The sequence below is a fragment of the Amphiprion ocellaris genome, chromosome 18 (assembly GCF_022539595.1).
Source record: "Amphiprion ocellaris isolate individual 3 ecotype Okinawa chromosome 18, ASM2253959v1, whole genome shotgun sequence".
Taxonomy (NCBI): Eukaryota; Metazoa; Chordata; class Actinopteri; family Pomacentridae; genus Amphiprion; species Amphiprion ocellaris.
In genome coordinates this window covers 32904338-32928843 of record NC_072783.1, presented here as the reverse complement: position 1 = coordinate 32928843, position 24506 = coordinate 32904338, and the positions used below count along the sequence as shown (strand labels likewise).

The 24506-nt window shown below is 39.1% G+C and overlaps 1 protein-coding gene and 1 pseudogene across 2 annotated transcripts in view; one reads left to right on the top strand and one right to left on the bottom strand.

The window, feature by feature from the left end:
* Nucleotides 1-768, top strand: part of usp54b (ubiquitin specific peptidase 54b) — a 92328-nt gene extending 91560 nt beyond the window's left edge. For both annotated transcript variants that reach the window (XR_008599507.1, XR_004848767.2), the window contains one exon: nt 412-768. The gene's annotated coding sequence lies outside the window, so the exon portion shown is untranslated. The remainder of the gene's footprint in view (nt 1-411) is intronic.
* Nucleotides 769-15973: 15205 nt separating this feature from the next.
* On the bottom strand, nt 15974-24191 carry LOC111570291 (GTPase IMAP family member 9-like; annotated as a pseudogene).
* Nucleotides 24192-24506: the final 315 nt, after the last annotated feature.

Here is a 24506-nt window from a genome sequence, read left to right as displayed (position 1 = left end):
AAAAAGCCTATAGTATAGCATGTCCCTCTACAAATGTCATAGTTTAGCCTTTAGTCCACAAAACGTTATGTCCCAGCTGTCTGAAGGAGGTGAGGAGCAACACAAAAACAGTCTGAACGCTGGTTTCCAGAGGGTTAGACGAGTGTTTATTTGAAAGAGTAAGTTTACAACACAACATGTGAGGGGGTTAAAAACAAATGGGTGTTAGTAAAATAAAAATAAATAAACAGAACTAAAAGTGAACTTCACGTTGACATTGATGGACATTCCAACCAGGAACAAAGTAAAAGATAATCAGTACGAAAAAAAACTCTTCCTGTTCACCTCTTAAAACCCCAAAACACATCGCAGTAGCAGCCTAAACTAAAACTACCAATGGGTTCCCTGTTTTCCTTTGTGAATAATTCAAAGGTCCCTCTCTATCTCCCCACACATCCACCAACCACTGGAACACATCTCCAAAGTTCTGCCGGGCCAGCTCAGCTTCCCCTCAGAAGAAGTGGCGCCACCTGCCAGATGAAGGAGCCTTTTGAGAGGCAGCTGGCATCGTGATTGGACTGTACTTTGGTCTGTTCCAATCCAGCTTCAGTTCCAGAGACGGCAGGCGGGACGAGTCAACGGAGGCCTGGTGGACGAAGGCATGCAGCTGAGTACAATCCAGAAAGAGACATACATTGTAGAATTGTAGTAATTGTGGGCTGACTGATTTACTGATTATCAGTATTTTATTTTTTACCGATTTACGATAATAAATAAATTTAAAAATGGCGCTACTTTGGCTCTGAACCTTTATCTACCTGTGGTCGCTCTGTCTTCTGGAGTGATTTGATTGGTTATACGTCACGAATAAAACTCCTTTAACTTAACATCTGTAAACAAAACAAAAATGTATCAACAAAGTTTTCTGTTAGAGTTTGTGTTCTTCTAAGTTTAACTCCAAGATTTTAAATAATTTCATTTACTGCAAATGAATATCTACTCCAAGTGTCTCACTAATAATCATTATCAGCCTTAAAAACCCACAAAACACCCCTTTATACTCGACCACACTTAGTACAGTCCGGTTCCCCCTTCTATAAATCTGCTTGGAATCTTCCACTTCCTGTTTGTCAAAGTGGCCTTCTACCTGGACAGGTTTTGTTGGAGCTCATGCAACAAACATTTTGGGTAACTGCACTTTAATATGGATGGATGACACTGAATTAGAGTCTGTTTTAATGAGACTGAGTTCAGATGTGTAGCTCTGTCAATAAATAGTAAATTATTTCCCAGAATTCACAGAGAAAAGTCTGAAATGTTTGCTAGGTTAGCGTCCCACATGTTCTTTGACTCAGCTAAAGCTAACTCTCTCCAACTTCTGGATCTCTTGAGTTGCTTGTTGTTAAAATATCTTGCTAGAGGTGCTGAAGCTCAGAAAGTCTGAGATGTTTGTTCAGAATAAGCTCATTCTCATGTCTGATCTGAACTGTCCTCTTTTGTTTGAACTTTCCCTAAACTTAGGAGTTAATGACAGAGCAGCACATCCAGACTCAGTCTCATTTATGTAGAGATTAAACTTCAGTGTCATTCATTGATGTTAAAGTGCAGTTTTTCAAATGTTTGTTGCACATGCTCCTGACCAAACCAGTCCAGTTGGAAGATGATGTGAAGAGAAAGCTCCAGAGGATGAATATATCACACATTTACGTTGGAAATAAATGTCCTTTAATTAGACATTGTCATGCAAAAGTTGGATTTCCCTTTAATGATGTTCAAATCTTTGCTGAGTGTTTTGTTGATGTTGGTTTCTAAATGTTTTTTGACACTCGGCCCCAAAGATTAAAACCTTTTACTGCTCACAAGCTGCAACAATTCACACATTATAAACTATCTTTCTGACTAAACTAAGTCTAAACTAACTGCCTGATTCCTGCATCATGAATGTAAATCTTTTTGGTTTTTATGACAGTAAACTGAATATATTTGGGTTTGACATTTTATAAACCAAAACAAGAAATGAATTAGTGGAGAAAACAATCAACAGATTAATGGACAAAGAAAATATGTTTTCCAACATATATGGCTGAATTACTCCAACATTACAAGATACATACAGTTTTAATTCGAATTTTATTTATATAACGCCAATTACAGGTCAAATTGTCTCAAGATGCTTTATTTTTATATATATTTTGTCATATTTAAAATATAACAAAGTAAGAAATTTAAACCTCTTGACTAATCCAATTTATTATTTGTTTTTTAAGAGACTAATGGACAATTAAAATAAGTTTCTCCACTAAAACTAATAAACATGAGGTCAAATAGAAGGAAGAGTTTTAAATACTGCAGTCCCACGACGACAAGAATAAAGTTTGTCAACAAAAACTAAATCTGCTGGCGGATTCCATGAAAGTCCTAACAAATGATAATAAAGTGTGATACTAAAGGTTTGTGGCGCTAAAAATGTCCAAGTAAAGATATGAAGTTGAACATCTGGATGGAGGTTGATAAAAGTTGACCTCCCTTCATTTCTCTGGATCCGACTCCATGGATTTTATGGATGTTGGTTAAAGACCTGCTCTTCTAGTGGTCTTCCTTCTAGTTCTAGTTGCTGTAAAAAGTCAGTCCATCTTGGCCTCTTCATGACAACTTGTTCTGCCTCGGACCTGGTGGAAACTCTAGAAACTCGGGAAACCTGTTGAGACTCGAAGAACTCGTGGAGACTCGAAGAACTCGTCGGGTGGGGGAAGGTGTGGTGGGCGGTGGGGGGAGGTGGGGGAGTAGAGGGGGGAGGCCGCCACCCACCTCCCCACCTACTCTCCGCCCTGACTCCACCCAGACTCCGCCTTGGCTCCGCCCATGTGGTCACTTGAGGAACTACGATGCCAAAGGGGCGACGAATTTATTTCTTTGTATCTGATCTGTAGCTCAGTGAGTTAAGGATTTGCCTATGGAGCTGCAGGTCGCTGGTTCAAGACCAGACACTTCTTAAATTTTCTCAAAATCCTGACAAAGACAAAGAAACAAAACTGCCAGTGGCGGGTCTTGAACCTGCGACCCTCCAGTCCGCAGACTCTCTTCTTATCCCCCTGAGCTACTCGCTCAGATACTAATTCTTCTTTTTTTTGCGCATTTATCATCTATTTTTTGTCGTTTTCGAGTTTTTTTTTTAACTTGAGTCTCAGCTCGACCGTTTTTCTCAGGAGGTGGGACTTCAGCCTTTGTGCTGGAGGGTGGAACCCTCAGTTCCAAGACTTTCCAAAGCCTCCACACCTCCCGAGTCCTCAGGACCTGAGCTTTCACACAGTCTGAGGGCTGAAATTTTCTAAGTCCCACAGTAGTTCTCTGTTAGTTTGAACCTTCAGACAGTCTGAGGGCTGAAATTTTCTAAGTCCCACAGTAGTTCTCTGTTAGTTTGAACCTTCAGACAGTCTGAGGGCTGAAATTTTCTAAGTTCCTGAATAGTTCTCTGTTAGTTTGAACCTTTCGACAGTCTGAGGGCTGATATCTTCTAAGTTCCTGAGTACTTCTCTGTTAGTTTGAACCTTCAGACAGTCTGAGGACTGAAATCCTAAAAGTTCCTGAGTAGTTCTCTGTTAGTTTGAACCTTCAGACAGTCTGAGGACTGAAGTTTTAAAGGTTTCTCAGTACTTCTCTGTTAGTTTGAACCTTCAGACAGTCTGAGGGCTGAAGTTTTAAAGGTTTCTCAGTACTTCTCTGTTAGTTTGAACCTTTAGACAGTCTGAGGGCTGAAGTTTTAAAAGTTTCTCAGTACTTCTCTGTTAGTTTGAACTTTCTGGTTAACAGAAGCCTTAAAACTTGTGACCATGAGTCTTGATTTCACATTTAGATCATCCATCTGAGCTCTTGTCAGACCTTCACCTGTGGGTTGTTTAGAAATCCTGAACAAACTTTGATTCTCTTTACTGAACAGTAAAGTTTGTGGAAATCAGAAGGTAACATTAGTTTGATCCATGCCTTCAACTACTAGTAGACTTTATCTGGAAAGCAGTTTTCTGCAATGAGTTCTTAGTAAATCTGTCCAAAATTTAATGTTTAATTGTTTTTCAAATGTTTTATTGGCTTGTTTGGAATTTTTTTTTCTTTCCCAATATTTCATTTTTCGATTAAATCTTTAATGTTTTTCTTTTTAAATGTTTTACCACTTTTTAATGTTTAATTTTCTTTATAAATGCTTCATTGTATTTTCTGTTTAATTCCTATATAAAGTTTTATTGTCTTTAAGATTTAATTTTCTAATTAAACATTGAACTTTTTAATTAAATGTTTTGTCTTTTTAAAGGTTTAAGAATCTAATTAAATGTTTAGTATTTTTTTAAATGTTTAATCTTTTTCTTGTTTAAAAAGTATTTTTTAAATGTTTAATTATGTAAAATATTTTCTCCGTAATTTTTAATAATTTTATTTTAAAAATTTTGTTTAATTTCATACTTACATGTATTGTATCGTGTTTATTTATCTCATTCAATATTTTGTCGGTTTAATGAAGTTAAACATTAAATACAATTAAATGACATTAAACCGACAAAATATTGACTGAGATAATTAAACACGATACAAAACATGTAAGTATGAAATTAAACAAAATTTTTAAAATTATTAAAAATTACAGAGAAAATATTTTACATAATTAAACATTTAAAAAAATACTTTTTAAACAAAAACATTTCTTTTAAAGTTTTATTGTATTAAATTTTTTCCCCTTTGACTTAATTGCTTTTTGTTATGTAGTTTATTTCTTTAATCTTCTTTTTTTGTCAAGATTTTAACCCCAACCTTAAAAATGAAATAAAACCTTTAATAGCAATGAAAATACTTCTGTTGTCACAATCATGAGTTAGTCAATTATTCAGTTTATCAATACAATTTTATTTGTTTAGCACCTTTCACACACATGACAAAACTAAACAAGCAAAGAGAAAAAAAACTGATTAAAACTCAAAAACATTAAAAAAAAAAAAAAAAAAGCATTCAACATAAAATCTGTTGTGTTCAGGGGATGGAGGGAGTTTATTGAAATCTTCTTGGGCTCACATGGGAAATCATTTAAAATATAAACTTGATATTCAGTCTAAGGAAACTGCAGAGCGACAGAAGAACCAACAATATCTCCCGTTTTCTCCTTTAATGAGTCGACTCTTCTTGTGCTTTCAGACCAAAGAACTACAGACTCTTCACAACCTGCTCAAACTCTTGGTACAGGACCTCACCACATGGGTCGAGAAGGTTTCCATCTCATTTCTACTCTGAAGCTCACCTTCTCCTGCTCAAACTGCTGACAAATGTTTCTGCTGCTCTAAAGTCTGGTCTCCAGAACTTCCTAAAAACTCTCAAAGTCTCTTCTGCTGCAGGTTGCTTTGTAGAACTGTTCCAGAAAACCTCACTAAACCACATGGAGGGGCCTCAAGATAGTCGTACAAATGAAACCGTACAAAAACCAAACTAGCACAACCCAAACGCTAAAGTCTCCTGCAGCCTACCAGAGAACCTCTGAGAACAGAGAATCAGGACAGGAACTCTTACCTTCTGGACAACCAACGTTGGTTCTCAAACAAGAATACAGAATGTGTCTGACCAAAAACCTCTAAAGACTCACTACAGCCAAGATAAAGACACAACTCAGCTGCACCAAATCCACTAATCACTGCACACATTAGCACCATGTGCTAACTGTGCCTAAAGAACCACATTTACCAAGACAACTATCCAGTACAAAGCCCTAAAACACACCAAGAAACACATTAAAGACGATTTTACTGCTGGAAGCTGCAAGCCAACGTCTAAAGAACAAACTAAAGCAAAGGAGCCAAACCCGGTTCACTGGTGAAGAGAGACAGAGGAAATGTTTGTCTGCAGCTAAACAAAGCAGGAAGACACTGAGCTACTCAGGTGTTCCTGATAACACCAAGCAGCCACCTGGACAGCCAATAGGAACACAGCTTCCTGGAAGTCCAGAGGGCTGGCTTAGTCAAGGAAATTTAGTTTAAATTTGAAGCAGAAAGTTAACAAAGAAAGTTGAAAACCATCTTCTGATCCCTGAAATCTCTGAGTTTTCACACAAAGAACGCCTGAACATGTCAAACTGGTTCCATAGTAGAACCATCATTGTAAAAACGTCATAGTATGGTGTGTTGCTCAAAAACATTAGGACCTGGCTGTCTAGGGTCGCAGAGGAGCAACACAAAAACAGACAAACGCTGGTTTCCAGGGGGTTAGGAGGATATTTATTAAAAAGAGGAAGTTTACAACAACACAACATGTGAGCAGAAAAATCACAAAGTCTGTCTTTAGTTCAGCTGAAAACATTAGTTTTTTTCTTTTTTACTGACCAAACTTTTCAGGAAGTAGAAGAATAATTAAAGCTCTCATGTAGAAGTCCAACTTATTTTGGATCCTTGTGGAGAGTTTAATCTTAGAGTTTGTAAAGCTGTTGAGTTTTTAGAGTCACATGGATTGTTTTGACATTTAATAACCGAGTCCTGAAATAAAATTAATTCAATTCAAATTTTTCAATTTAATTTTATTTATACAGCACCAATTACAGTAAAATTGTCTCGAGACGCTTTACAGAACCCATATGCCTGAACCCCAGAGCAGCCCTAAGGTGACAGTGGCAGGAAAACACCCTTTTAACAGGGAAAAAAACTAATTACAGTTGTGGATTTTTGTCATTTAGTCTGGACTAAACAAATAACAGCATCTGAACCTTAAATCCAGTGAGACGACCATCTTCAGTCCAGGCCAGTCAGAGAACTTCAAGACCTTCCATCAGCTGGACCAGATGTGGCATCATCTGCCTCTGAACATCTGGATGACAGGAGAAAAGACAGAAATCAAACACAGATCACACAAATACAATTTATTCACTTTCATCATTTTATAAAAGTAGCATGAACTTTATTAAAACTTGACAACATCAGTAATGAAAGCAAATGTTTTTATCTTGTGTTGAAGCTAAATTTAAAGTCAATTTTAATGACAGTTTATCCTGAGAGGAGTGAGAATGGAGCTTTTCTTTCCTTTTTAGAATATTCTGTTTATTATTGGCTTTAGAAGCATTTTTCTTTACCTATTTATTTTTAGATACCTCAGACTGATGCACTTTGCTGGTTTGCAGATAATTTCATGTACAATGACAATAAAGATCTTCTATTATAACATATTTTGCTAAAACAAGAACTGAAACCTTCTCAACCATCTCTCAGTCTGCAAAATTCCAACTGTGACAAAGAATTATCTGATGTAGTTATTATTCTAATCTTTAGTGAACCAGCCCTGGAATTAATAAAAATCTGTATATGGATATGATTTTCTCTGATGGGACCACTATGGAAGCCGTAGTAATTATTAACTATCCTTGAAGGGAAAGATTGGGTCTTCATTCAGGTGGATAAAAAAATGCTCTTCCTTTAAAAAAAACAAAAACCTGCATCCAATAAAGTAAATCTCTTCTGCACTGCACACATACTACACTTTTGTATAACTCTGGATGTCAGAGTAAAGGCAGACAGATCCACTAATCAGCCACAACATTCTGACCACTGACAGCTGAAGTGAACAACATCCATCATCTTGTTCTAATGCAATGTTCTGCTGGGAAACCTTGACATTCATGTGGATGTTTGACATGTACCACCACCTAAACACTGCAGGACAAACAACCCCCTAGTCTCCATGGCAACAGCAGTCCCTGATGCCAGCTGCCTCCCTCAGCAGGACAAATTAAACTGCTCAGGAGTGGTCCGAGGAACACGACAGAGCTAAGCTGTTCACCTGGGTTCCACACTCCCCACATCCACATCTGATGGAGCATCTGTGGGATGGTCCAGGATCAGCCTGGTCTAGGTAGGACCCACCCTGCAACCCACAGGATCCACAGAATCCACAGGATCCCCAGAGGTTCTGATGAACTACTGGGTCAGAGGAGTTTTAGCAGCATAAAGGGACCAACACAGTATTAGTCAGGTGGTCAGAATGTTCTACTGTTATATTGTCATGCTGATTATATGATCAGTAAATGTTACCATCAATTATAACGTCCACATTGATCAGGAAAAAAACAACAACTATCAGTTCATTCAGAAACTGTGGGGTTAAACCTAAAAACACAGACCTCAACAGCAGTTTGTTTCAAAGCAGAACACCAGCTGGTTTTCACTAAAGAAGCTTTCAGAGCAACAATTAAATGACAGTTTTGTTCTCATTAAGTTCAGAGTCAGAATCAGCCAAAACAATGTTTACACACATCAGGAAAAGAAAAACTTTTATAAATATTTCATTTTTTCCTCTTTCTAAGTTTGATCAAATCACGTTAACTCTGTGTCCTGTTGTACGATGTTTTCCCAACAGATGGCGCTACCCTCATGAATGGAGCATCAACAAGTGACGTCTACAACACAACAGAAATGTCTAGAAGCCAGTGGCCACCACTTTGAGCACCTCTTGTAATTGTAGAGGCCAAAGATAACTTTTATTAATCTCCTGATGTCTGAATAAATTTGGTATTGAAATATTTATGCTAGTTTTTCTTTTCCTGATGTGTGTAAACATTATTTTGGCTGACTCTGTATAATGGGTTTCTAACAGGTCACCAGGCAACATCTTTTTATAATAATGACAAACATACCTGCATTCTACAGGAGTGATTTTCCTCATGTGCAGGTAAAGATGTGTGAGGAGCTTAGAGATGACAGGAGCAGGAGTCATCCTCACTAATTCAGCTTCCACCTACAGACACAAACAGGATATATTTAAGGATTTTTTTTTTATTTACAGCAAATACAAAACATACTCTACAGTAAGTGGTCCTCAAACTGATGTCTCTCTCTGGTGTCCATCGCTGAATCAATTTTGCGAGCATCTGTGTGCTTAAATATATATATATAAATATCAATGTGTGTCTCTGTGAATACAGAGATGTAGAAGGGTTTAGATTGGGATTAATGTTCATTCTGATAAAACACAGAGATCCCATTTTGCCATTCTGCTGGTAATCCCTGGTCTTCCTAATCCCCTCTGCTGCTCCTGCTGACGAGCTCGGAGACATCAGTAAATACATTCACAACTCTTCATCACTCTTCTCCTGTCTGTCATTTCTTCCTCACCTTATTCTTATTACCTGTTAGTGAAGCTTACAACCTCTTCTTGTTGTTCTCTCACATGCATTACATTTGAAGTGAATAATACACATCTACATAAATGTTTGACCTTGTTTTTCAGATTAAAATGGCACCACCAGTTTTATCGGACTACATGTTCATCTTCATAATGCTGAGTTGGATCTATCCATGCACGTAGTGGTTTGGAAGGAAAATCCCAATGGTTCAGTGGTTTGGACGCTTTCAAACCTAACCTAAAACAGGTTAGGTTTGAACCTGTTTTGGTTCTGCTTGAACAAAATGCTTGCCTTCTAAGCTCAATAGCAATGCCGATTCAATACCAACAACTGGAATGATTTTGTGTTAGCATTCAAAAGCTGAACTGCTATAAAATCCATGTCCTTCACACAACGAGTCAAGAAAAAATGATTTTATAAGCTCCTAGATCAGCAGTTTATAATAGATGAGCACCTGATCATTTGGAAACCATAGTAACACACGTGTGTCATCCCTTAAATATGGATTTTTTTTCCTTATCGATCACTGAGTTCCTACTGGAGGAGTGTGTTGAGCTCATGTCCTGTATGTATTTTACAGTTTCTTAACAGAAAGTGAAACACAATGACCAGACTGTAGCTCTTCCCCATCTCTATTGTACTTCCTACAACAAGGCTGGACGATCTTTCAAATTAAATGATCATTTTAGTCTTTGAATCATACTTTTTTCAACTAAAAAAAAACATCACAAGTGTGTGTTACATTAGCTGTTAGCCGTGAACTGTAAATAATAAGCTCACCTGCTCCAGTTCGTAGGTCTATGCTGCCTCCAGGTGAATCCTGGGTCCAGTTTAGCTCCTCTGGTCATGTCTACAAGTGAGAGAGACTGAAAACAAAGACATCAATTTGCATTCTTGGCTAGCGTTATGAAAGAAAACCCCACAGCAATACGAGGATCCTCCTTCTACTTCAGGCTGATCTGGTTCTTGCAGTGTGTCTTTGTAGCTAACGTTGTCAAATCTGCAGATAACAGGTAGATGTCTTGTCAAAACACGAACCAGAGGAGCAAACGTGTGTCCTTTTTTTTTTTATCTCTGATAATTAAATAAAGTGTATGTAAGTTGTAGCCTCTAGCAAAGACAGTCCATAACTGTAAGGAATAACATGTATTATTTCAATATTCTCAGCTTTGCAGGTGGTGGAGATATTCCATTGCTTTTATTAAAATACCATATGTTGCATCCTTTTGCAGATAAAAGTAAAAATCCCCACACTTGAAAATGTAATTTTATATCATCTTGTTCTTCTCTATAATAATATTACAGGCAAAGAGACCTCTTCAGGGTCGACTAATCTTGTTACGTCTCCATTCGCTCTCTGTGACTCCAGAAAAGGTAAACAGATGTGAAGAAGCAGTGAAGTGAAGCATGACCTCTTGTCAGATACCAGAATCTGAAAGCACCCACACATTTTTTTTTAGAGATGACAGAAAACGGAGTACAGATGTCTGTGTAGATTCTCAGCTGAGCTTCAGTAGAGAGCAAATGGACTTCTCCTTTAGGTTCTTAATGTTATTAATGGGCCATTAGCCATGTGAACTGAAATGACTATAAATATCTAAAACCCCCATCAGTCAATTAGAACTGAAGGAGCTTCTGGGATGAAGGTGAAACGTCTTCAAAAACCTAGAAGAGTAGTCCAGTTGCTTTCTACTGACGCTCCCAAGAAAATGTAGTACATTTACTCATGTACATATTTGAGAAGCTTTTCTTTCTAAGTATGCCTGTTTTAATCCACTACATACCAGAGGTAAATACTGTATTTCTTGCACTGTGTTAATTGATAACTTTAGCAACAATTACTTTCCACTAGAATATGAGCACAGTGGGTGGACATACCACGAGATCTCTGGAGAATTTAGAACTTCCCCCAGTGTCTGGGTAAATAAAACCGCCTCCACAGTCTGAATGTGACTGTTTCAACTGCAGCTCTTTTAATGATGAATTACAAAGGTGTGGTTGACGGAGAATCTCCTCACACAGCTTCTCCCCATCAGAAATGGTTTCAAGCACCATTAGTTTTCCATTTGTCAGTGTGTTTGCAGCGTCTGCCTGGTCGCAAACGTGACACATATGATGTGTGGTATACTGAGATTTAATATTATTGTTTTAAATGTTATACCAAGGCTTGTTCCAAGTTAAATGTACAAGTATACTGTGGACAGTAATTATTACAATGTTACATTGTTGTTATACGGTTTCTCCAGTAGAGGGCGCACGAGCGTAATGTTACCTACTGAATGTTACTGTTGTGAGAGAACCACAGAAGAAGCGGTACCTAAAAGATATGTGCTTGGTGGTTGTGCACGAGCTTCAATAAAAACAACTGAACTAAACTTGAGATGTTGTGCAAAGTTATTTTGGCCACGATGCAACATCTTTTGGCGACGAGGACAAACAAGATTCACAGTAAGGACGTGGTTTGCTGGAGAAAAGTTTCAAAAAGGGGGGAGAGTTACCATAAATTTAAGAGAAGATGGCGACCATCGGCACTCTAGCGGCGTTTGATGCTAAAAGTCAAAGCTGGGAAGAATACTGTGAAATAATGGAACAGTTTTTTGAGGCCAATGAGATTGTTGACGGGGATAAGCAGAGAGCTATACTCCTCAGTGTGGTCGGCGCATCTACATACAGTTTAATACAGAACCTCCTCAGCCCAAGTAAACCAAAAGAGAAGACTTACCAACAACTTGTGACGTTGCTGAAAAACCACTTCGACCCCAAACCAAGTGAAATTGTCCAGAGGTACAAGTTTGATTCTTGCAGTCGTAAGCCAAATGAATCAGTGATGGAATACGTAGCAGAGCTGCGCAGGCTGGCACAGGACTGTAATTATGGCAACACGCTGGAGCAGAAGTTGAGAGATAGGATCGTATGTGGAATAAATGATGACCGGATTTAAAGACGACTTCTGGTAGAGACAGATCTAACGTGTGAAAAAGCCTTGTCCATTGCAGTCGCGGCAGAAACGGCAAATAAAAATGCACATGACCTCCAGAATCCAAGTGCAACAGCCAAGTGCTTCAAGCTGCACAAAGGTACGCATCAGAGGAGCGCGTTCAAGAGCAGCAGTGTTCAAGAGTGTTATCGTTGCAAAGGACAACATAATGCTGCAGAATGTAAATTTAAACAAGAAAAATGTCATGCATGTGGTAAAGTTGGCCATATTGCTAGAGCTTGTCAGAATAAAGGCAAACAAAGGAAATGCAAAATCAGGAACTGTGAAAAATGAGAAGTCTCATTCAAGCTATCGTTCACATAAAGTTAAAGAACAAACAGAAGAAAGCCACTCTGAGAGTTCAGAGGAAAATACTTTTGCATTACAAAGTATGAAGTTTAAGCTAGGGCGTATGAGTGAAATACACCTAAGAAAAGTGGATCCATACACGGAAAGCATGAAAGTGAATGGGAAGAGAGTTAATTTTGAGATTGACACAGGCTGCAGTCTCACCGTAATGAATGAAAAGACATTTCAAACAATGTGGAAAAACACGAAAACTCCCCACATTAAACAAGTCGGGATTAAGTTGGAGACCTATACAGGAGATCCAGTGAAAGTTGTTGGAGCAGCTCATGTCCATGTGAAGTACAAAAAGCAAAGAGCCAAACTGCCCCTCGTGGTCGTGAAAGGAGAGGGTCCTTCCTTGCTGGGCCGAGGTTGGATGGAAGACATTCAACTTGATTGGAAAGAAATAAAAGCCAGATACAAAGCTCGTCAAGTGCACCATATGTACTCAGAGAAGGAGGCAAATGAGAAATTACAGGAAGTGCTGTGCATACATGAGGAAGTTTTGAAGGAGGAGCTGGGCACATTAAAGGGCACCAAAGCCACTATTCATGTGAAAGAAAATGCTGTTCCACGCTTCTTCCGTCCAAGGTCGATTCCTTATGCCATGAGAGCAAGAGTGGATGAGGAAATTGACAGATTGCTGAAAGAGGACATCATCACACCGGTGAAGTATTCAGAATGGGCAGCACCAGTAGTACCCATCCTGAAACCAGTGGGCACAGTCAGATTATGTGGTGATTACAAACTAACTGTAAACACAGTGTCATCAGTTGAGCAGTGTCCAATACCCAGAGTAGAGGATTTGTTCAATGCACTTGCAAAGGGTAAGCAATTTTCGAAGTTAGATATGAGTCACGCTTATCAACAAATACTCATGGATGACGACTCCAAGAAATACCTCACAGTAAACACGCACAGAAGTTTGTTCACCTACAGCAGACTACCGTTCGGTGTGGCCTCCGCTCCGGCCATATTTCAGAGAACGATGGAGAGTCTTTTAAGTGGCATCCCCCTGGTCGCAGTGTATTTGGATGACATTTTGGTCAGTGGTGTGGATGTATCTGATCATATCAAGAACTTAGACATTGTGCTAAAGAGACTGAAAGAGACTGGATTACGTCTCAGGAGAAACAAATGCACATTTCTTCAGGATGAAGTGGAGTACCTGGGGTACAGAGTCGACGCACAAGGACTACACCCAGTGGATAAAAAAGTCAGAGCAATTCAAGTTGTGCCAGCACCAGCAAATATAACAGAGCTTAAATCATTCTTGGGATTGTTAAACTACTACAAGAAGTTCCTTCCTAACTTGGCAACCCGGTTGGCACTGTTGCACGAACTGTTAAGACATGATGTTCGCTGGAAATGGAATAAAGAACAAGAAGAGGCATTCCAAAATGCCAAGGACTTGCTAAACACATCAGATGTTCTAGTACACTACTCAGCTGACCGAGAGTTAGTTTTGTCATGCGATGCTTCACCTTATGGAGTAGGTGCAGTAGTGTCACACGTCATGGAAGATGGAAGTGAGAGACCGGTTGGATTCGTTTCTCGTACTTTGCAATCTGCTGAGACAAGATACTCTCAGTTGGACAAAGAAGGACTTGCGGTCATATTTGGAATTGAGAAGCTTCACAAATATTTGTACGGTCGCAACTTCACAATTTACACAGATCACAAGCCATTGATCTATCTGTTCAATGAAAAGAAGCCAATTCCTCAAATGGGATCACCAAGAGTACAAAGGTGGGCTGTCAAACTCAGTGCATACCAGTACAACATTGTCTACAAACCAGGCAAACATCACGCAAATGCAGACGCGTTGAGCAGATTGCCAGTCCCTGTCAAATTAAGGAAAGAGGAGAGGACTGAGCAAGTGCTAATGATGGACATACTAGATGAGACACTGATAAGTGCAAAGCAGATAAAGAGCTGGACCTCAAAAGATTCTGTATTATCACAAGTACATGAATACATCCTCAAAGGATGGCCTGCAGTAACTGATCCAAACCTTAAGGCATTCCACCAGAGGAAAATGGAGCTCAGTGTAAGAGATGGCTGCATCCTCTGGGGAGCTCGAGTTGTAATTCCTACAAAAGGAAGAGAAAGGATGCTGAAACTAACCAACTGTATTAAATCAAAACACTTGATGTAAATCAAGGAAAACAGCAAATACAATCAATTAAAACAAAGGATTACAAAATGAAAATTAAAATAACAAGTATCTAATTTATACAATTCATTAAGCTTCAAGTTCACAAGCATAACAGTTCAAATTGCTCAAAATGCAAAGTCCGTTTAAGATTTTCTAAATCTCAAGGAAAAAAACGAATAAAGAGCAGGCTTTCTGCTTGATGACCAACAAAACTATTGCAGTGTCCCACTGTACCTGGGTTACACAAACCTTATATAGCACCTGGACGTCCACAGAGGGGTCTGCTGATGTGAAAGGGTTGGACACAACTTCAGTGCAAACTTGTGCTACACAGGTATTTTTTTTACTTATTTACAATATTAATACTTCTCTCAGTATTTCTGTTCATGAAAGAATCTATGCACTACAACTGACATGTGCAATAAAGTTACTTCTATAACGAGTCCTTATGTATATTTTGGTTTAGTTTTATTTTGTATCACATTTCCTAGATGTATTTGGCTGCTGTAGCACTGCTCATCTCATCTCATCTCATCTCATCTCATCTCATCTCATCTCATCTCATCTCATCTCATCTCATCTCATCTCATCTCATCTCATCTCATGTCTCTACTTGTAAAGGAGTTGTAACTGTTTTCCAAGGAGAGCTGTAGGTCGCCTTTGGAGGTATGTGGAGGACAAATGGGCACAGCACATCTCCAAAAGGAAGAAAAACAAACAGAAATAGCAAGAGAATTTAAAAAAAAACTTACAAGAAAACTTTCACAAACTGCATTCAACAGTTAGCGGAGCAACACTGCTGCTTTCATGAACAAACTATTCCTTTTTTCTTCTATTACACTCACATATACAGAGAAGGGGCTTGTCTCTTCAGTTTAAACTGACCAATCAGGATGCACCTCCAGCCCAATCATATTTGAAATCCCGCCTACTCAGTGAACCAATAAAAGACCTCCTTTAGAGGTGTGCCCCCTTCTTAACTTCCTAAACAAGATGGCCTCCGCAAGGAAGAAACTCAGGTGAGGACTTCTGTTAACTTTATTTACTTCTTTTTTTTTTTTTTTTACAGGCTGCTCACTTTCACCAGGCAGGTGGACTTTAGAAAGCACACTTTTTCTCTGAACAACACACCATTTCTCTAAACAGAAATGGTGTGTTGTTCATGCTACTTCTCTCCACAAAATGTGTGCATGTGGTCAGGCAGGAGCCTCTAGTATTCAGCATATACATTCTCCACTAGCTTAGCATACATCTCTGCTGTACAGATTCACAAGGAAAGGAGTAAACAGTGTAAAGAAGTGAGTGAGTGGTTCTTTTTGTCAGATTAATAGCACATTATCATCTTTTGCTGATGTTTATTTTTTTTTTAAAAAAATATTTGAGTTTAAAATCACAAAATAACAAAACTGACATTTTTTCCAGCTGAGGATGTGAATTATCAAAAGCTTTCATCCAGAAATAGCCTTAATTGGTTGAACTGAGAAAGAAACTGCGCTCTTTTGGTAATGCGGGAGGACATCCAAGTGAAGTTTTGCTTTTTTGTCATTGATATAATAATTATTACAGCATGAATAATCTGCAATTAAAAAAAGAAGGTGTTAGTATTGTTTCAGCAGACAGAAGAATCTAATCAGTGTAGCCTAATCAGCTGCAAGCTCATCAGTGCTGATTATTTTCCTCTTGATTGTAGTCAATAAAATGATATTTCCCATTGATTAAGACCCCGGATGTCTCAATCATGCTGGCAGAATGAAGTGCAATAAATCAGTTTATCCAGGCCGACTCCTGCTCTGCTTCCCTGCTGATCGATAGCGTCTCACAGCCTGAACTAGTGCTGCTCAGATGAGCAGGTTCTTATTTCAGCCACGAAGCCACTTTTTCTCTCGATTTCAGCAGCTCGTCGCTGTCTGGTTCAGAGGCTGCTCTCTCATCTGCAGTGAGGAGGAAAACATTGGAATGAAGGAAGAAAGCTGGAAAAGACAGAAATTACTTACACATTATCAGACTTACTCACCTTCAAATGAAGCGCTGTAGAAGTGTCTCCAGCTGGTGTGCTACACTCTCTCTCCAGCAGCCCCATCCAGAGGTTCATGTGGTCGGTTCCTGCATCTTCTACAGTAGCTGCTTCCAAAGAGCTCAGAAACGGATCAACTTCGTGTTGCTGCTCCATTTCTTCTTCTTCCGCTTTTCCAGATTTCTCGGACGTCATACTTTCACTCACTAGATAGAAAACAAAGAATGAATACTGCTTGAGTATTCTGAGATATATAATCTTTTTATAGCTAAAATAAAACCATCTGATTGCACAGGCTGCAGCATGTCGGTGTCAGTATGTTAAAGACTCAAGAAAACGCTTTAAGGCTCATTCCAGAACTGGAGGACATCTGGGCTCCAAAATGTTTGAAAAATCAGCCTTCTCTTCTCCAGTTTTCTGCTCCATATTGATCAATAATAGGTATTGATTGGCTCAGCTTCCACATCAATGGTAGCATTTTTATTCCATGTTTTCTGTGTTGTTTTGAACCCTTTTTCTCAGTAGAAGCTAGATATTTAGCTGCTGCTACTGCTGACCAAGAGGACAAACTGACTGATGGAAAACAGTCCAAAGAATTAGTCTCATCCTGATAATATGAGTTGTAGTGGTGTTGTGTGTTTTTGCGATGTTTTTGCGTCTTTTAGTGGTAATTTCACCAGTTTTTATAGTGATTTTGTGTATTTTTGCTGTGATTTTTCATCTTTTTATGGGGATTTTGTGTGTTTTTGTGATAATGTTTCCTCCTTTCATAGCATTTTTCAAATCAAATCAAATCAAACTTTATTTATATAGCACTTTTCATACAGTTAAAAATGCAACGCAAAGTGCTTTACAACATTAAAAACATTAAAAACAAGAAAACCCGTCCCTCCCTCCCTCCCTCCATATATACATATATGCACACAACTGCAGGAGCACGCACACGTACACACGTCCACACACACACACACACATACATACACACACACACCCATACATACACAGACACACACACACCCACAGACACACACTCCCACCACTGACAGTAGGGAGACATGGCATGGCACTGACGATCGTGGAAAACGCCTCCAATTGGGGTCGTCCACACTGGGGGGAGTCACAGGCCATGACCACCGGGGGCGCTGGCACCCAGACCCCCCGACCCCGACAGACAGGGGGACTCCCACACCGAGGTGGGGAGCCCCCCCCAACCAGCTGGGCCGAAGGGACCCATGGACAGCACCCCCAGTGGGAGACCAGATATAGACCCCAGTGTGGAGGACCCCCCTGAGGAAAGACTGGAGTTAAATGACTAAAAATTTAAAACTACAAGATAGAATAAAAGACCTATAACATAAGTAAAAAGGTGAAAGGTTAAAAAAAAGTAAAAGAACATACGAAAATAAATACAAAATGGTAAGAACATGAAGATTTAAGAGGTGAGTCTTTAACCTTCTTTTAAAAATATCGACGGTCTCTGTAGTCCTGAGGTTCTCCGGCAGGCTGTTCCACAGGCGGGGGCCATAGTGGCTAAATGCTGCCTCACCGTGGGTTTTTGTCCTGGCTTGTGGTCTGGATAAAAGGCCACTGCCAGAGGACCTCAGGATCCGCGAGGGTCGATAAGTTAAAAGGAGATCAGATAAATAAGAAGGCGCAAGGCCGTTAAGACATTTAAAAACTAATAAAAGAACCTTAAAATTTTGTGTGTTTTTATGATGATTTTGCATGTTTTTCTGGTGATTTATGTCTTTCTGTCGTGTTTTTTCATCTTTTTATATTAATTTTGTGTTTTCTTAAAAATAACTTTGCCTTCTGTTGTAGTGATTTTATGTGTTTTTGTGGTGATTTGCATCTTTTAGGTAGAGTGAGACATTGAATCAAGGCTGATGTTATAAAAGTATGGAAAATAGAAGAGACGACATAGCTTTGCTCTAGTCATTCTTTAGGAACACTGATGATAATGTTAATTCCAGCGTTTCATGTGATTCACTGTTTTCTTCTTCTACCAGCTGAAAAGGTCATGCTAACAGGGTTGCATGCATGTTGTGGGACACACATTCCATGTATAATAATTATTATTTAAAATATTATAAGTATTATGTTGATTTAAAAGAAAATATTCCCACAATTACAAGAGACATTAATGAAAAAAATGAAACCACAAAAAAGCGATTTAAATTTCATTTTAGCAGATTTATTTGAGATTCAATTTGGTCATCAGGAGGCTGGGACAAGAGGAAAACAACATTTTAGGGGGTAATTCAGACTTATTTTGTATTTTTAAAAAATATTTTCAAACATTCTTTTCTCCTAGTTTTTTTTTTTTTTTTTTTAAAGATTTGATCTTGGGAAAAGAACATTTACACAACAACTGCATGTTTTAGTATTTTGTTCATGGATTATTTGAAATTTGATGGGTGGGATGTAAAATATCCTCCAATTCTGGAACGACCCTTAACTTGAGCAATTTAATAATTTCCATTAGTTTTTAGTAATACGTTTCATTCCGCATACATTTTAAAGGAAAAATGCATGGTTGATGAAGATGAAGCTCCCAACTAGCTGCCACCAAGTCTGTTTTAAATTCCTGAACCATCAGATATGAGTATGTTTATGTTGAAATGAAGACAGAGAGACAAATGTATGAGTTAAAGTGCCGCAATGTTTAACGTCCATACAGGACCACTTTCATCAGTGTTTTTCTTTAAACGATAATGTATTGTGCGTTTTGTGCCTTTATTAGGATTGCAGTAAGGCAGCGTAGAGAGCCAGGAGACGTGGGATAATGACATGTAGAGAGGAACTGAACCGGGTCTCCCTGCCCAGGGCATCTGCACCCATGTGGTTACCACTCTCTACAGGGTCAACGGCTTTCATCTGCTTTTGATTACATATCTATGGGAATGTACCACTGACTTTATTTACTTACTACACTTTCCATTTAATGACTTCCTTGGAAAAATTTTTCTGAACAAATATGATAAATTTTATTGGCATTATTACAGACAGAACAGAGAGGGTTGCATCCTTCTGGGAAAAATGAATATAATGGTTTGTCTGTTACTCGGTTTATGTATATAAATATACAGTTTGGGGACATTTTCAGCTTTATTGGAAAGCTGGATCAGAAAGGAAGATGGCAAATGTTTGGAAAGAGAGCAGGAGAATGATATGCAGTCAGGGTTGAACTGCAGACTTGCTGCTTGAAGGTGTTGGTGACCATGTGGGAGATGCAGTAGCCTCTCCACTTTTACTTCTAGTGGGGTGTTATTGATCAAAATTTCTAGATTTGCACGTCTGTAATTAGGTTTTCAAATGTGTAAAAAATCTGATAGTCTGTATTAAAATTTGTGCATGTAATCAGATTTGCCAGTGCATACAACTTTATGAGTAGATAAAGGTCTAAGTATTTGGCTACAAGTGCTGGAAATACAGACAAATCAGCAGTTACAAGTCAAGCGGGCCTCACAGCTGGCTGTCTTTGAACACGTGACTTTTGCTGCATTTCTGCTGTGAGAGATTTGTATCTGTAACTTCAGGGCTCACAGGCTTGTTCATTCACCGCTCCGCTGCTCTGTACCTCACCAGTAATTTACAAATCTCACTACAGATTGAGAACACACACAGCTCTCCACACACATTTACTAATAGTTTAGCTGCATTAATGCCCTCCATATAGTTCAGCCTGGCTGCCGGCATTCTTGTAAAAGAATTACTGATTTCTGGAATGGAATCTGAAGAAGGAGTCATCTTGCCAGTGAATGCCCTGTTTGGCACACAGCTGATGTTTCTTGTTTATTGGACTTGTGCTTGTGATATATTAAAAAAGATTTGCTTTGACCAGATCTTGTCCCATTAACTCAGACACTGAAACGCTGCCCAACAGTCTACATTCAATCCCCGACTCCTGGAGCTGTATTTCCTTAGTTGTGGCAAACACATTTGTAATTCTTGATATTTGAAGTTTCCTCGCTGACTATCACAGTTGAACACTGTTTTTTAATGACTTTTCGACTGTTCAGTGTTACACTACGCTGCATTGGTCTCCACATTCATCTAAGTTTGTGTTTATTGGTGTTGAATAGTAAAAGAACAGGAAACTTTAAAGTGGTTGTTTGTGTTCTGTGTTGTAAATATAACTGCATGAAGAATTAGGTGACTATGTTGTGCAAACTCCTAGATACACAGAATATATCAGTGGCTTGAATCAGTAAGTTTGTCTCTGTATATTCACTCATAAGAAAGGGCTCAACTGAACTGAGAAATGTATTTTAGGCAGTAATGACCCAAAAGATTTGCTCTTTTGAAGGAATTATTGGTAAAGGACACTGCACTACTAGATGTCATGCCTGATGCTGATTGTAAAGGTTTAAAATGAGCTGTTCCAACACCTTATTCTGCATCTTGTTCCTCATTCCAGGAATCTCTGCTAACTGCTCCTGTTTAAATACATGCGTCTTGTTGTTCAGCTGAACGTCTGCTCTCAGCTGCCTCCTCTGCCTGCTCAGCATCGCTTTGTGGTTTATCAGCTGCAAATGACACTAGTACAATGCTGCTCAGAGATAATCTGCCTTTGGCTATACTGCTCCCATTTCTAAAGGGATGTTAGACCGCAGCTGGTATTTCGTAAATGTTTATTCTAAGTGACTGCATATTTTGAGTCACATGCAAAAAGAAGCCACTTGTGTCTTAAATAAAATCAGTCACAGGCTGCAGAAGTCTGCGGTTCTGTGACATTTAGGATCATTTGTGGATGCAACATGCACATGTTGTCGCTCATTAAGGAAATCATTTTTAATGTTAGTATTAATTTGCAACACCCCATTTAATAGACTCAATGATATACTGAGATTAGAAACACTAAATTCTTTAGTTTGTGTGATCAATAAAAGGAGAAATCTCATAAGATCTACAAAACGTCACCCTGTGGATTGCAGGATTGATCACACTGTATAATGAGCTGTATAATGTATGTATTAATCAGAGTCAAACACTCGTCAGACTCTGGAATCATGCAAGCAGTTAAATTATTTTATTCACTTCACTTCTTGAGTTAACACTCCGTCATGTGCAATAACTACAATAACTATTTCTCTTTGCAATAATACAAATATTGCTCCATTAGACTGTAAACCAACATTTTTGTTGCTGGTTTTTTCTTCGAACAACTCACATTCAAATTTCTGAGCTTATACTTTTCTACTCATGTTTATATTTTTAGGACATATTTTTCTATTTATGTTAAGCTATATATTTTTTGTACTGTTTCTAAGACTTTAAATGGGAGCAATTTCCAATCGGTAATCAATAATGTATTTCTAATTCTGATTTAGAGTAGAAAGTAGTTTACATGGTTTGGACATTATTTTGTTTATAAAAGCTGGAATTTCTGTGTGTTTTACATTAAACATGTATTTTCCTACTCAGAATTTTGACATTCAGTCAAAATGGTGGACTATAAATATTCTGCTGTATAAACCAGAAATGATTTCAGATACTGGTGACATCTCTGGACACTTACTGGTGGCTGGTAATCCCATGCTGTGGCTTCCCTTAAAGAGGTGGTGTTTTTCCCACTTCCCATGATCCCACTTGATGGTAAGCTGCTCTGTGATCTGCCTGGCTGTGTACTCGCCTTTGCTTTCAGCTAATTTGTCGCTTATGTCTTCCTCTGGTGCTACATCATCTCTTTCGGGGTAGGCACTGAGGTAAAAAAAAGCTGTTTCCTGCCACCATCTCCTCCATCTTCTCCAGCAGCTCCATCACCTGGTCGTCATCAGCGCTCGTGTTGTTGAGGACATGGTACCTGTTTCCACATTTCTCAGTAACCCACCGTAGAGGTTTTCCTTCACCTTCAATGTGCTGCTCGATAGTTTTGTCCCCCAACGTGTCTCTGGAGTTTATCCCAGCTGACTCAGGTGAAGGCAGGGGACACCCTAGACAGGTCACCAGTCTGTCACAGGGCCACATACAGAGACAAACAATCACTCTCACATTCACACCTACGGGCAATTTAGAATGATCAATTAACCTCAGCATATTTTTGGACTGTGGGAGGAAGCCGGAGTACCCGGAGAAAACCCACGCATGCACAGGGAGAACATGCAAACTCCATGCAGAAAGATCCCGGGAAAGCCGGGACGTGAACCAGGGGTCTTCTAGCTGCAAGGTGAAAGTACTAACCACTACACCACTGTGCAGCCCAAGATAACAGCATTAAATAATAAAATCAAATGTACATATAAACCAACACAATATTAAAAATGACAACATATACAAAAGAGGCAACAAATATACAATGTGGGCGGTAAATGAAATAAAAACCAATAAAACAGAATAAATATGGTCAGGAAATTACGCGTAAGCAGCATCAGAACCATTAAAAGTGACACTGTGCGTTCAGGTTTTCAGGTGTTTTGCATTCAGGAGTCTGATGGACCATGGGAAAAAGCTGCTTCTCGGCCTGTTTGTCCTGCATTTTGAGGTGTAACTGTTGCAAATGCAACCAAAACTTCATTGAGTGTGGGAACCACTTCTCAGTGCGCTATCCCAAAAACCTGAGCTATGTTAACACCTAGACTCTCTGATAGGCTCATATGAAGGCATGACTCTTAAAATAAAAACCTCCATCAAATCCAAGCTGCTCTGACTGTTCGACAGATTTAAAAGTTTTGCCATTTCCTAGTGCTTGCTGAAACTTTTGAGTCATCCTATAACCATCTTATTGTTTTTATACCATTATTAAGATCTTTTTAATGCATGCACATGAATGCAAACAAACTCAGCTCACCTGTCAGGAGACCTCTGAGTTTTCGCCTTTGCTGCTGAGCCTGTAGATGCAGCTCCTCTGCCTTTTTGTCCACTTCTTTCCTCCTCAACACTCTGCACCAGCATACTGTCACTTTGGTAATAGCCGCTTTTTGCCACCATTGCATCAATCTTCTCAAACAGCTTATTGAACTTTACCTCGTCGTCGGTGCCATCATCACAGAGGCTGTGATATCTTTTACCGCAGGCCTCCAGAAGCGATTGGAGCAGCGCCCCTTCTGAATCGATGTGATCTTCGATGGTTTTGTGGACTGGATGGCCTCTGTGGCTGAAGACCACTATGGTGTGATCCCAAACCTTCTCCCCAAAAAATGCTCCAAGTGCTCCTTTGTTGCCTTCCTGTACGTGTCTTTGAAAGGCAGTTCGGTATTAATTGCCAGGATGAAACCATGCAGCGGAGGTGGACACAGAGTGACGCTGAGGATTGCCTCTGTTTTGAAGAGTTCAGGTGTATCGCAGAGTCGATATCCTCTCAGCCACCTGGGAGCTTTGACCAACAACACCCTCCTCCCACATAAGTCTCCCTCTCCTCTTTCACAGTGGGATGTTGCATCTCAAGGATCAAACGTCTGTCTTCCCAGGATGATGTTTCTGACAAGATATTTCCGGGAGCTTTTTGATCCCACAAGCACCGCATTCGGCTCTGACGGAAAGATAGTGAGACGGAGATAGTAGCATGAAAAACTGAGACTGTTGCCTCTCATTCACAGAGTTTACTGAAGGACTCACCTCTTCTTGATCTCCTCATGTTTTCTGCAAAGTAAAATCACAAACACAGCTTCTACTAGGTTTCTTCCATGTCGTGTTGTTGACTGAGTTGAGCACAGACACACTGTTGCATCGTTCAGCCGTTGTCCTTCAGCAACGTGATCAACTGCATATTTTTAGAGCTGCAAGACCTGTTCCAAGGCACATTTTGATGTACACCACTCCTTAATGTGATTAGTGCTGTTTGTTTTCTGCTTTTGTACTTTCAGACAAACACACAGCTATGTCTCTAAATCCAATGTACGGCGCTCATTCTCTCCAACTATGATTTATTTCAAAATAAAGACTATTTTAA